The sequence below is a fragment of the Acipenser ruthenus genome, chromosome 24 (genome assembly GCF_902713425.1).
Source record: "Acipenser ruthenus chromosome 24, fAciRut3.2 maternal haplotype, whole genome shotgun sequence".
Taxonomy (NCBI): Eukaryota; Metazoa; Chordata; class Actinopteri; order Acipenseriformes; family Acipenseridae; genus Acipenser; species Acipenser ruthenus.
Window position 1 is genome coordinate 6,281,725 of NC_081212.1, and position 15,448 is coordinate 6,297,172.

Consider the following 15,448-nt stretch of genomic DNA (forward strand, 5'->3'; position numbering starts at 1 on the left):
TCTCTGCAATGCAAGGCATTGATTTCATTATGATTTCCTAGCACCAATTTAGCACCCTTTTGCTTGCTTATTAAAAATACTAACTAATGAGCAAACGCCCCCGGAACTTGGAAAATCATTAAATAATTGAACCAAGCTTCCTCCATTCAAATGACAGCATTTAGGTATCTACTCTCAAAGCAGCATCTTTAAATAACTCATGAGCTATAACTTTGTAAATAAAGTCCATTACCATGCTATTTCTGTTCTTTTTTTGAACTGGTTAGTTTTTCAAGAACCATGCCATACACACACCGCTGCTTCCTGGTACCGTATCACTTCCTGTGCTGTAGGTCAACCTCACCCCTATGGCCAAACAGAGTGAGGCTGAGACAATGAAATGGATCTTGACCTGCAGAGCTGGCACTAGAGAAACTTGTATTTGTGTCCCCTTGTTTTGAAAAGCTGTGCAGTTGTAAGCAACTGTCTTAGCCGTGCATGGCCCAGTTTAATGAGGAAGACAATGTCTGTACTGCTCGTGCATTTATTTGTCAGTTGAATGCGGTTCCCCTAATGACGTCTTGGCTTCTTCCTGAAGGGTAATTCATTTGAGTTATGGCTGACAGGAAAGGAACACCATCTGTCCATTGTTCCTCTTACACTTGATTTCACTCCGCTCATGTAAAATCCCATTTAAACTGCTAAGGGTTCTTCAAAAACTGGTATTCATTCTGTGAAGTGCTTGGCTTAAGTCCCAGGCATACAGTAGTAAGCCTTGTCCCCTTGTCTTCCATTTCCACCAGAGCCGTTCTGGGGCCCAATGCATGAACCTGGCAAAGTATTTTGACATCAACATGATTTTCTATAGATATGCTTGGCATTTTATTGCAATTCAAGCAAACATTCTTCAGTATTTATGAACAGCGGTTGTTGTACCCTGTATTATCCATTGGCGTATCACATATACAATTATCTGTAGTATATTGTATTTACAATACAGCCTCAAAAAACAACATTTTATAATACATCGTATCTCCTCCCTAGCTATAGATAATTGGAAATGAGAACAGAGATTTGCTCCGGCCAGTTATGGCATTTCCATTAAGCAGCTTTATTGTAATCCTTCAATTAAACAGCATGGAGCAATGGATTACTCTATGAAATCAGAAGCCATACCGGTGATCTCTGTATAATGTGAAATAATGTATAATATGATATCTTGTAAAAATTGTAAGTCGCCCTGGATAAGGGCGTCTGCTAATAAATAAATAAATAAATAATAATAATAATAAATAGACTTGGGAGATAAAGAAAAGGGATTGGGAGGCTTTCAAGCCCACCACGGATTTCATTATCTGTGTGCTGCAGCTTGTGTCACTCTGGGGTATATCAGTTAGTACCCTGCGGGCAGAGCCTTCGTACTGTAACTCTCTGATGGATACAAATGGTAAACACTCCCTGACAAGCTAATGAACCTGAATTGCATCAAATCTCGCTGAGCGCAGTGTGAAAAATCGGATCAAAAGTTTCAATAGTGTTCTTTAACACTGGGGAATTGAGTAGGGTGCAATTAACGGAGAAGAAAGTTTAATGTGTGGAAGACAGTTAATCCCAGAGAAGTCAAGGTCCATATAGCACAAGCATAAGGCACTGGAGTGGAGTAATATCCGTGATGTAAAATGAATGCAGTGCCTCTGTGGGACACATTTGTGCAGGAATCTCAAAAGCCACCATCACAACATGCACTGAAAAAAAGACTTCCTTGTAAAGTACACAAAAAAGCACATAGAAAGTGTTTAAAGCTAATCTCATCTATGGTGTTTATGTAGTTTTACAGACAAAAATATCCTTGAGACTCGCATACAGATGTTGTTTTTCCTAACTACATACATTCATGTTATTTTATTGATATAAACAGTGGCTCTATTCAAATCTGCCATGGTTAAGATCAATTGAGCAGACCCATAATATTTCCAGCAATGATCAGGTACCCCCTTTACAGTTTTGAAAGCAGTGTAACAGGCAGATGAAAGCCAGCTACCAGGACAGCACCTTTCAAAGCTCTCTATCTGCCACCCTGTTTACAGATTCGCAGGCCAGTGCAGAGCACATTAAACCCTCTTCTGCAAAGAGATCACGCACTGACTGCACCCCTGCTGAGATGATTGAAGGGAGCCAGGGGACAGGCTGGGAGAGGAGACATTCCCTCGAGTGGGGCTGTGAATTGAAATGCATGCAAATTGCATAACTGACAAGCAAGTGCCAGCTGCCTTTGACGAACGCCACTTTGACAGCACAGAAATGAGTTGATTTTTCTATTTCTTTTAAAGGGGCATGTTTCGCTTAGCTCAGATTAACCTTGCCGGAGCTCCTTAGCATTTTTTTTACAGGGCTTGAGGCCATTGCACTACAAGTGCGCTCTGCCATTCACTGTCCATCGTCCATAAGGTTGCACCAGGTGTCTCTCGATTTAATATTTAACAGAAATATGGAATTGGTGTTCATAATACATTGTTAAATTAATATACATACAATAACTATGTAGGTTAAATTCAAACAAAGAAATCAATCTTTAGACAAAATCTTGATGCCTTACAGATTCATTAAAGATTAATTTGTTTTTCAAATGGTATCCATGACATACATAATGGGGGCATCCAGGTGTATTTCAATACTGTTTATCAGAAGTACTTTTTAATTATACACAATTGAACTGTTGTATAAAAAGGCACTTTGTAATTCAGCAAGACATTTAATATAGTACTATACTACAGCCAGCACACAAGGCAAGCAGCTCAAATATAATAAAAAAAACAATTGTGGACTCAGTTGATAGTGATGAATCCTGAGTGATGTAATTTAGAAAAACTCTGCCTGTCTCTCATTCTCTCCAGCAAGATGGTTGATAACAGCATCACACCAGCATGGATTTTTACAGTCTTAACAATCCCCCTTTCCATCACAAAAAGTGCCGGCAAGGAAAACGGCACATGAAGTAAAAAATCAACAACCTCACTGAAAATATATCCAACAACTAGAGTACTGCTGTGCATATGGATTTCAACAGAGAGTATCCACACATGACCAATACACAGTAACAGACACGTCAAGATTAAGTCTAATTAGCGGTTGAGGCTAGCCTCAAAATGGGTTAGACTTATATCGTGTTAGCCAGCAGAAATACAGTAAAACTTGACAGAAGGTGATTGGCTATAGAAATCGCAGGCCATTTTCAGGCTACAGAAAACTAGGTGCGCCACTATCCCTGTTGCTGTGAGGCATAATCAGTAGAGCCTGACCTCTGCTGTGATGTGATGTTTAAGATACTGGTAATCTCAAAGTACATGAAATCCCTGGGAAATCAGAGAGATGATCACAACACCTCTTTCTAACGCATAGAACTGCAACCCTGCAGCGGTGTGTAAATGAGGCCAGGGTGGTTTTTTCGTACAAGCGACAGACAGCTTTAAAAGAAGTGTAAAGGGCACTGCTTTGAATTGTGTATTATCCATTCCCCAAATTAAAACCCATTCCTTGCTCTTACCCCTCCCTTCTTCTACTGCTTGGGGGCATTATTCTTAAAAGTGTGATTCTGAGCATGGCAATCCCAACCCTCCCACTTCCTCTGAACTGATAAACACCAGAACAATATTTTTTGCTGGCAGTTTGTGCTCATCGAAAAATTCAGTAAACATCGTACATGTTCCTTTTTTTCTTGTGCTGAAAATATATTGGGTTCTATTTTACAATAATGTTAGTAAGCAGATTCTTAAAGAGATTTCACTATAATTAAGATTTATTCACCTGTTTATCGTATAATATAACTCATCATCAAAGTCACACCATGATTGTCTCAGTTTTTCAAGGTGCTAAAGCATGCAGACTGGAAATGGAATCTCCCATGAGGCGAGGCAAATCACAAGGAGAATGCATGCAATCACGCTGTTTAACAGCATTTTATTAAGATTGCATGAAGCGAAAGCTAAACTAAAGAAGGCAGTTTTAAAGGTGTGGTCGGTTATCATTGATATCCAATGACAGAAATGCAATGACATCTGTTATTCATTAACCAAGATAACTCTGTGACACAAAACCCTGTATGTACTGCAGTGTTTAAAAAAAAGCTGTTTGTATGAAAACACAATTTCTGTAAACATGCACTTTATAATATTACAAAACTGGCTTACTGTTCCCAAAAACCTCCTCCACAGCATATCAATTCTTACTGTGTGTGACCTTCTCTCTTTGTTATTACGCAGATCAATACACATTGAATGGTGTGGAAAAAAAATCTCACTTTCTTAGCAGCAATTTGAGATGCATGTATTTCCATAGACTCTCCTATTGAGAGCATTTTTGCTATTCTTATCATGTTGGTTATTCTGCGCCGCTTGCATCTATTCAGGCAGTTTATTCATTTCTCCTGTGAGTCGATACAAATTCTCCCAGGGTTTCTGCATGTCTTACGATGGCTGGGTCATTTCAATCAAGGAGACTGGAATATATGTGAAGGGTAAAAGATTTTTTTGGTCTTCTGAATCCAGATCTATGCTTGTGGTGATTCTTGTCTGTGATACGTGTCTTTGTACAGGTATAAAATATCATAGGTACCTTAACAGGTATACTTCTATTTGTTTAGAAGCCTTTGTACATCATTTGCTGGTTCAGTCATGACATCCTGGTGACTTTTTAAAACCAAGTCTTTTCTTTTTGCGCTTACTTTCAGCGAAAGCAGGCTACAGCAGAATCGTGACACCATGTTTTCCTGTGCTATATCATGTTTAATGCACATTGCTGTGCTTTTACCATGGTATACCTGTAGCTGGAGCACAATGTTAAGAACCAGACCCTGATGGTTTTGCCTCCCTAACCCACTGGTCAATGTGAATCCCCAGTGAAGACCAGTAACTTCACACAGCCAGGACACGACCATGCGCTGTATGACTCCCCTGCACACCACACTGCTGTGCTTCTACCAGGTGAGCCATCGGGGACCCGTGCCCATTCACTTTAAGCATCTCTTCACTCAAGCTTACTGTGAAAATGGGAAGACAAATCATTTTTAAAAGTTTCGATTTTCCAACCCATTTGCAGCTGACATAGCTATTCATGGTGGGATTTGATATTCCGTCGGTTCTTTTCTTCATTTAAAATTTCACACGGAGTCTGTGAAGCTCATGAAGCTAACTACAAAGAATTCAAATGAATGATTAAGGCATGATGAAGCGCTTTGAACTGGTGTCCCATGAAACCCATTACTTCAGGGGATTGAACTGAGCCAGAGAATGAAATTAATTCTTAAACAGCGTTGGTTTAGGAAATGAATGACAGAAAGCTCAGCAAGTCAAGGCACGAGACTGAAAAGCTATGGAAATAAAACTGCTTCCTCTGCCTCTCAAAAGAAAATTCACTGTGCTTTCTCATCTTGCTTATGGTGAATAAGACTGCCTGCAAGACGGCAGGCATTAATATAATTCAAAACAGTGTCAGTGAATAATCCTAACCAATCCGACGCCCAGTGCAAACAAAATCTGAGTTTGTGTACACAGTACAGACAATCTGGCGTTTTAGATACTTAGCGATAAATCGATTATCCTAGTGCCGTATTTGGAGAGGTTGTATTACCAACATATGCATGTTTCCAGTTGCATATGAAGGCTTTCATGGAGACTCTACAGTTTCTTGTTCATTAATAATAAAAATGCATATATTATATTTGTATAATGATTCCCAACTGGAGTTGGTAAAACACCTGCTTCACAAGCTTTAGGACAGAGTCAAGATCTACCATTTTTATATAATTAAAATAGACAATCTATAAGGATTCTTGTGATAGAATACAAAGATTTACAAACATTAATAAAAAAACACTGGCTGGTTACAATCTATTCATGGGTTCCAAGGCAGAAAAAGAGTGAGTTTGTACAATTATCCTCACCGGTTTAATGCATTTCCAGAGCAGAGCACCCTATTACAAAGCTGGCAGAGTTCTGTTGTTTGGAGCACCTGCTTGTCACATGAAGTAGATAAAAGGCATTGTGGTGCCTGTGGTTCCCAGAGGGGATATCACTTGCTGACTTCAAGGTTAGCTACGGCTCCCACAGGCATAACATTAGAAGCCAACTACAATCCGGGATCTTGCTGAAAATTTTAATTCAGCTGTACCATGTCTTGCATCTTTCATATAGGAAAATGTGAGATCTAAGAAATGATGGCAATACTTTTTAGGTAAGATTTGTTGGAATTATTTAGATAGCTCTGTGTACTTCAATGATTCAACATTAATAATAATGTGAATATGACATTGCCTATGCAGTGTTTGCTTTATAAGAATTGCAAGGAGCCATCAGACAAGGTATGACATTCTAAACCGTTGCTACGCTTTAATGATCTATTTCCATTCAGTGGAGAGCACACATGCAGTCTCAGCAGAGTACAATAGCTCTAACTGCCTAACAATCAGGCTATATGATCGGTTGGTGGGTCAGTTCAGATTTTTTCTTATTCCTTTAATAGATACCGTTGGGAGAAGAAGTACTGTCCGATCCCTCCTTCATGCAACCTTTCCCGTTAATCAACAGCCCGATTTCAATGAATCTGGCAGCGTTGTCATGGTCTAACGTCACCCAAATCCATAGGTCTGGCTTGTATTGATACAGCACAATGCGCTCCAACAACTGAAAGTTTGAAGCCAGCCAATTATTAACATCTGTCGAAAGCAAAAAACAGTTCTAGAATTAATACTTTTGTGTCAGTATGGCTACACATTGAACTGTGACATATAAATACATGGCAGATAATTCTGTAGTCGATGCCATTGTCCCTCACCTTTTATTCGCACTAAACTCAATTGCCTTGCTCATATTCAGTTATCAATGTGACCTTGAAACAAGACACAGTAGCAGGGTTTCTTACTCTATTTTACTGATCTAAACAGCTAATAAAGCTGTCCTAGAATATGTAAACCTAGTTGTTTCCATTATCTAGCATTGTAACAGGGGAGATCTGTGCTGGCTATCTGCCGCATGCACCATCCTGCAGGGGGGAGGTCAAGAGCCTCGTAAGAGCCGCCTGTCAATCATGGCAGTGACACAGAGAGGTTGGGTGAGGGTGTGTTGTCTTTCCCTGTCTCTGAGTGGTTAAGAGGCGGGCCTTGGGTGATGGTCCGACCTTGTAGTTTTATTACTGTGTTTTATTTTCCCTTTTTTCTTTAGCCGTTTGTTTTTATTATTATTATTAAGCATAAAACAAGTGCAACCCCTTTACCATTGTTGATATTGGGGGATAGCAGAACCAGCGCCATCTGGTGGATAATAAAAGAAACAAAAGAAAATAATAATAAAACTGGGCACCAGAGAGGCGTTTCAATTACAACCTTCTGTCTCCTGTGTCAGTGAATACCCACACCCTTCCACAAGCATCAATAGAAATCATTAAACTACATATTTCAGACTTACGAAATGTTATATTAAAACAACCTTCCTATTGTGTGCCTGCTTTGTTTACTAAATAGACCCCAATGTATCTAGCATGTGTTGGACTGTGACTCACCTTGGTTGTGTATTATCAGTAACAACAAACATTTGGGTCGTGGAGGGTTAACCTGCAGAACCCAGTCATTTCTGATAAGCAGGTGCTGTGTGCTGGCGTGTGAATGCCTTAACATCAGAGGTCTGGTGGAGATACAGGGTCATTGAGTCTGTTACTGTCATTGTTATCACACACCGGAGTAACCCATTGGAAGCAGTCATCTGAAAACATCACCTGTGTTGTTCACGGCTGATTCAATTCAATGTGTTCTGCACTGATATCTCGAAAAGCTGAACTCAGCTCAAAGGGAAACGTCTATTCTCCTCCTCCAGTTAACCAAACAAAGGAATAGGTTACACTACGAGCGCCCAAACCAACAGGTAAATTACACTGAAGACGTCACCTGGCTTGCCTGAAACAACCCCCTTGATATACTGTCATATGCATGGTTTATTAGGGTAATTGACTTCTCCACAGCCTGAGACGAGGATCTCCTTAGGAATGACAGCAGTTATAGCAAGTCGCTAAAGCAAGAGCTGTCAAAAGCCACACTTGCAGGCTGTTTGGAGGAGCAATAAGAAGACATGAAATTGCAATTCAACTCCACAGTTGTCAAAAGCGGTCAAGTGGAAGTCAATTGAAAGCTTGCTTTATTGCATCAGCACCACCCTGCCTACTGATGTTCAAACACTTTGTGATTCACATTCAAAATATGATATATTTATATAAAAATAATATATTTATTATCTTCCGTTTGCATTTTTGTTTTCTTTCCACCAGTTAGAGTTATAACCTCCTGCTGATGTAGCTTAGCTGTATCCAGCTGAACGCCTGTTTAGGACACAGAGCGGTACGAAGGCTTCAAAAGATGAAGACAGTTTGTGTGCCTACAGCTAAAACCTCTTTTATGGGATACAGTAAAACCTTGAGCCACCTCGGGTATAGCACATTACCAGCTGCCACTGGGACAGACTGAAAGGATTTGAAATCAGACTTGTTCAGTTTCATCGACAGCAGACTGGGATCAGTTCCAATTGGGACTATGTCAGGCAGATGGAGTTAGGATTGCAGGCTGGCAGTACTCAACTCTTCATCTAGCACTGGTGGGGAAAGGAAACTAATGGGCGTCCAATGTGAAGGACGCAAGAAGCGGGTTTTTAAATCAATCTGCAGAGAAATATATATTATACTGTCAGGCAAATATTAGGAGGTTGGTGAATTAATTCATAAAAAGCAAATCTTCCAAACTGTGGTAAGTACAGGTGATCTTTGATGGTTGTGCAATGTCTGCTCTGCTGTAGATTGGATTGTAGACTGCAGACGGTACCAGCAGTAGCCCCAGGCTGATATTGGTACCAGATGAGATTGAGTTTTACACACTTGTTTCATGGTGTAGATGGAGAAAATCCTATGGAAATAATAATACAAGATATTCTATATCACTTCACATACGCATGCAAGAAAACATGCACAATTAACTAAAAACATAGAATTAAAAATAAATCGATTGAAAACGCAGTTGGGGGTAAATAATGCAACAAGCATTTGTTTGGTTGCTGTAGTTTTGGTTGTTGTTAGGTGGTTTGGCATAATCAATTCCCTGTGTTATGTACTGCAAGGCTTTGCTGAACTTTGCAGGCAATGCAAGTAAGTCAACATTAATCACAATATGTAGTATAGACTGTTTTATAGGAAATCTGCCAAACAAACTCCTTTGATGATGTAAATACCTGCACTAATCAATAGTTAATGACAGACGTACCCACTGGAGACTATTGGTACAGGCAAGTGCTTGTGAAAATACCAATTAGGAAATTAAACAGTTGTATTCTATACTTGTGCGACTAACAACTGCTTAATCCAAGCCTGTCACTTATTGGCAAGAATTTAATCAAATGTTCGCGTAATTACTGTAGTCCTCAGATAGAAGCTGCTAAAAAATGTGAAGAACCGCAAAAAACATGCATATTTACTGAATAAAAATCATCTTTTAAGCCTGTTTACTAAAAATGCCTGGAAATCAAACAAGTTTCTCATGAGAAAAGAAAAATAACGATCTGGTTTTTAATATCAGACTGGCTGGGCACTGATCAGAGATTGAGCAGCAGTGATGAGGATGGCGGCCCTGCTGACACCCCAGCAGGCAGTTCAGCAATCTGTTGGACGAATTAACAAAAGAGACATCAAGAGAGCGCCCAGCGCTTTTGATCACTGTAATTAGTTTATTAAACTAGACCAGTGCATCCATATTGATAACATTTTGTTGAAAATATCAAATTCCTGTAAAAAGTCAGTAAAATACAGTGTGTCATGGTTTATAACAGATAACCTACTACTGCTGCAAGTGGTAGGACGAGCATGCCTGATTGATTCACCAACTGACATTATGCACAAAATGAATGCTAAACTAGAAACAGATGTAGTAACAGGCACCAAGGAATTCAATTCTGGTGTAATGTGGTCTGCTAGGTTTTTTCAGAGTAATACACAGGTATTAGAATGACTTCACGGTGCTATTTGTCTTAGGGATATTATATATCATTAATATATTATATGGGGTGGGTTGGCCATAGTGTAATTTGAAACTCCCTTTGTGAGCATATGTTTTACATTCAAAGTCTGCTATCAGTGGTAAAATAACCTGAAGGTCAGACAGAAGTACATACATATACACACACAATTCAAGGACTTCACATTGGCTCTTATTATATTTGTGATCCCTAACTCAGAGCCAACATAGACGGGAAACGAAAGACCTTTGAATGTTTTAGAAAAAGCATTCAGAGAGTATAATACAAGGATGTTCTTGAAATTCTACTTGGAGAGAATAAACGTTCTCTGTTCATACATGCGTGTAGCCACACATGTGCTTGAAGTATACACTGGTTCAGTCAGGAAACTCATGCAATGGATTATTTATTAAAACATAGACTAGATAACTCTACTACAGTATGCATATTTTACACTACATTCTTTGGCCTGGTTTTTCGAGGCACACCTGCCCATAAATTAGCTTGCAGATTAACAGAGAGATTGACCGTAGGGAAGTCATGGGCAGGAAGGTAGGATAGCTGCCCTCCCCGTTAGACGAAGCCAAAAAGCAGGTGGAGGCTGGGGAGGAGGAGGTGCACATCAGGGACATAATGTATTCAGTTAAGATATAAATCCTTTATCATTGGACATATTGTTTATCAAAAGGGCAAATACTAGCCATTCGACTGACGGTTTGATCTGGTATTGGAAGCTCCTAAAATATGCAACATCAGTTTGGTCACATCTACAAAAAGTGTGCCAGTTCCATGCCTAGTTGGCAACATTTCATTTTGTGAAAGCCTCTCATTAAAATGCAATGATGAGACACCGAGCCCTCTCTGAAAGCATCACACCTCCCCTACCCGTGTGAAACACAAACCGGCCAAGGTGCTGCTGATCCGGTTTTGTACGCTGTGGAATCAGACGCTCTGCTGATCCATTATTCAGAGTGCAATGCAGAAGGAGCTCAAAGGGTCCGTTACCAAACCAGTTAGGGATAAGCAAACTGGCACTGCCCTGATCAAAAGTACAGCTAACATGAGAGTGATTGCAGTTACTGCACTATAATTCTGAATGTCATTTAAGATCTAGTGGTATATTTTAATGATCTGCTGTAAACAGATATTTCAATTATATTAACCCACTTATTAACATTACAGCATGCATACTACAATAAAAATATATAGTTTAATGAGGTTTATAAAATGTAGGGTCTATTAAGATCTGTTTAGACTTAAAAAATAACCGTGTGGTTTGTTTTTCTAAGTTTCTAAATAAAAAGGACATTTTATTCTACAGGTAAATGCACTTTGCAGACTGTAAACAACCATCAGTCATCCTAAACTTCTAAAAAGAACCCCAGTAATAAGATTAGACAGGAAGTCTTTTTCAAGGACTTCTGGATTATATCTGCCTGCTGATTAAGTAGAGTGTACACAGGGTTGTGAAAGGATGCAATAAACAGATGCCATGAAGTCATATTTTAGTATAAATCTTGACTGTCGGACACTGCAGCTGGGAGATACTGCTACAACCGTGCCAAAGAATGATCTAGACATCATCCATTCCCCAGCTACAGCATGGAGCGGGGCTGCACTGGAGCTACCACTATAGACAAGATTGTTTTTTCTATTCCTTTGTAGAATGCTAAAGCTAAAGTTCCTTATGACAAAGAAGTCGCATTATAGAAGATCAAAGGAATGCATTTCCACATAGTTTTTTGTTTTTTTTTTCTAATTTTTGTAAGTAATTTAGAAACACTTGCCAAAACACTGTCATTATGGGCAGGACGGCACGGATCTGAAGTGTCCAGTCTGTAAAGTGTTTGAATTCTTCAACGAGTTCTGCCTCCTACCGCATTACTGCTGAAAGGGTTTCTGACAGTCATCTAAAAGCTAAAAATGATCCAAGCCACTGCTATCCAGATGCCTGGTTCAACTCTCTCCTTGTAGACAACCAGTTTCTCTGTAAAGAGATTCTTGATTCCAAATGGGAATTTGCATTCTTGTGGAAATATGCTTTAAACTACAGTGCCTTGCGAAAGTATTCGGCCCCCTTGAACTTTGCGACCTTTTGCCACATTTCAGGCTTCAAACATAAAGATATGAAACTGTAATTTTTTGTGAAGAATCAACAACAAGTGGGACACAATCATGAAGTGGAACGAAATTTATTGGATATTTCAAACTTTTTTAACAAATAAAAAACTGAAAAATTGGGCGTGCAAAATTATTCAGCCCCTTTACTTTCAGTGCAGCAAACTCTCTCCAGAAGTTCAGTGAGGATCTCTGAATGATCCAATGTTGACCTAAATGACTAATGATGATAAATAGAATCCACCTGTGTGTAATCAAGTCTCCGTATAAATGCACCTGCACTGTGATAGTCTCAGAGGTCCGTTTAAAGCGCAGAGAGCATCATGAAGAACAAGGAACACTCCAGGCAGGTCCGAGATACTGTTGTGGAGAAGTTTAAAGCCGGATTTGGATACAAAAAGATTTCCCAAGCTTTAAACATCCCAAGGAGCACTGTGCAAGCGATAATATTGAAATGGAAGGAGTATCAGACCACTGCAAATCTACCAAGACCTCGCCGTCCCTCTAAACTTTCAGCTCATACAAGGAGAAGACTGATCAGAGATGCAGCCAAGAGGCCCATGATCACTCTGGATGAACTGCAGAGATCTACAGCTGAGGTGGGAGACTCTGTCCATAGGACAACAATCAGTCGTATACTGCACAAATCTGGCCTTTATGGAAGAGTGGCAAGAAGAAAGCCATTTCTTAAAGATATCCATAAAAAGTGTCGTTTACAGTTTGCCACAAGCCACCTGGGAGACACACCAAACATGTGGAAGAAGGTGCTCTGGTCAGATGAAACCAAAATCGAACTTTTTGGCAACAATGCAAAACGTTATGTTTGGCGTAAAAGCAACACAGCTCATCACCCTGAACACACCATCCCCACTGTCAAACATGGTGGTGGCAGCATCATGGTTTGGGCCTGCTTTTCTTCAGCAGGGACAGGGAAGATGGTTAAAATTGATGGGAAGATGGATGGAGCCAAATACAGAACCATTCTGGAAGAAAACCTGATGGAGTCTGCAAAAGACCTGAGACTGGGACGGAGATTTGTCTTCCAACAAGACAATGATCCAAAACATAAAGCAAAATCTACAATGGAATGGTTCACAAATAAACATATCCAGGTGTTAGAATGGCCAAGTCAAAGTCCAGACCTGAATCCAATCGAGAATCTGTGGAAAGAACTGAAAACTGCTGTTCACAAATGCTCTCCATCCAACCTCACTGAGCTCGAGCTGTTTTGCAAGGAGGAATGGGCAAAAATTTCAGTCTCTCGATGTGCAAAACTGATAGAGACATACCCCAAGCGACTTACAGCTGTAATCGCAGCAAAAGGTGGCGCTACAAAGTATTAACTTAAGGGGGCTGAATAATTTTGCACGCCCAATTTCTCAGTTTTTTATTTGTTAAAAAAGTTTGAAATATCCAATAAATTTCGTTCCACTTCATGATTGTGTCCCACTTGTTGTTGATTCTTCACAAAAAATTACAGTTTCATATCTTTATGTTTGAAGCCTGAAATGTGGCAAAAGGTCGCAAAGTTCAAGGGGGCCGAATACTTTCGCAAGGCACTGTATACTATCAGATTATAAAAATCAATGGAGCTTGCAGGCTCCATTTTTATATAGAATTATGAAGCTAAGGAATGTCTTTTTGACTGTTTACATAGAATTTTCAATGTGCAATATGTCATTTATTTCTGAATCTGAGAGCGTATTTTAAAGTATAGTTGCTACTTATTGGTTCCAATGGAAACAATATCTTTATTAAGGACATTTTTCACCACAATAAGCCCAGAATATGTAATAGAATTAAAAGAAAGTTCCCTCTACTCTGTAAATGAGTTAGTCAGCATAGAGTTTAATTGCATGCATCTGCTGTGGGGTGTGCATGACCTATAGACTGGGAAGCCAGATGCTAGCTCATCTGCAAGCAATGTCTTTGTAAGGTTAAAGAATAAAAAGAAGTATCCACGATCTAAGCGCTTAAGATTTTCCTCTAAATAAATCATTTATGCATGGAAATATTAGTCATTAAGCTTTTTCATAGCACACGGCTAATCTAAAGGCCATTGCTACTTTCATGTTGATAAATCACGAAGAACACCATTCGCCCAGATAACCTCCAAAATAAAGGTGTGGATGAAATATTTATACATTTTTTTAAGAGAATGGAGCTTGTTAGTTTGACTGTGAAATTATCTGGTTTATACAAAAGCCAGCCTGGAATTTACACAGATTTCTTTCTAATCCTACAGTGCGTTTTCATTGTAATTCCTGCAGCACAACGCACTTTAAATGACATTTTCTGAAAGCACATGTTATGTATTTCAAAACAGCAATTGCTTGCTACAGTACAACAGTACAGAGATCTACACCAGGACCACTTGGTTCAGTGAGCTCTGAAGTACTGTATCTCTCTCTTGATTTTCAAAGTTGATAATGAAAATAATTCTAGCAGTGAGTCCAGTCAAAATTAAAACTAACAACATTTAAATCAAAGCCTTTTTTCAGTTTCTTTGCTACCATTTAGTCAGATCTGTTACAGTAGTTTTAGTTAACCAGCCTGTTTTAGGTTACAGTCTGCTATGTTCACTGGCAGCATGAGACTAATTCTACTCTGGCTTAAGCAGAGAGCACCAAACTAATTGCAATTGTGACCCTAGTCAGATTCAAACTCTGGCATCCATCGGTGATTCATGAGAGGCCAGTGACCCAGCAGGCTTCACCATTTCTTTCACCATGGACCCTATTTTAATTATCTAAATGGTGATCTCATTAGATTATTGATTACCCCGCCTCCTATCGTTACCGTTCACTTAAAACCTGTGGGGGGCAGAGGATTTAACTACTTATAGAACACTCTCCTTATTAGTATGAACTCTAAATAGCAACTTACTGATATAGTCAGGCTTTATTTTAGTGGTTTTCACAACGTACACTTCATACATTAAAATACACAATGCTCTGGTTTGACAGACCTTAGGTGATTAACACTAATCTTTGCGACCTTACCTGTTAACACCAGGTAGTCCAAGATTAATGCTAATCAAGGTCTGCGAAGCCTGATGAAAAGTCTATTGCAAGTATTCTCTGCTTGTTAAACAGCGGATCACTGATAACTATCCCATTTAGAAGATCTAAAACCTACAAAGCACTCAAACATATTAACCCCAACTCTGCCTTCTTCAAAATCTGCAATTACCTTCATTGGAAGGTTTTACTGCCCATTGATGTGATCTTAACCTCATTATTGAGATCTACCTTACATGAAAATCCTGAAACAGTATGACAAATGCAGTGTCCAAGGATCTTGTTCAATAT

General features: G+C 39.3%; 1 protein-coding gene across 5 annotated transcripts in view; it reads right to left on the reverse strand.

Moving 5' to 3' along the window:
* LOC117429908 (serine/arginine repetitive matrix protein 3-like) overlaps window positions 1-15,448 on the reverse strand; it is an 80,316-nt gene that overhangs the window by 61,239 nt on the left and 3,629 nt on the right. The gene's annotated exons all lie outside the window — the stretch shown is intronic.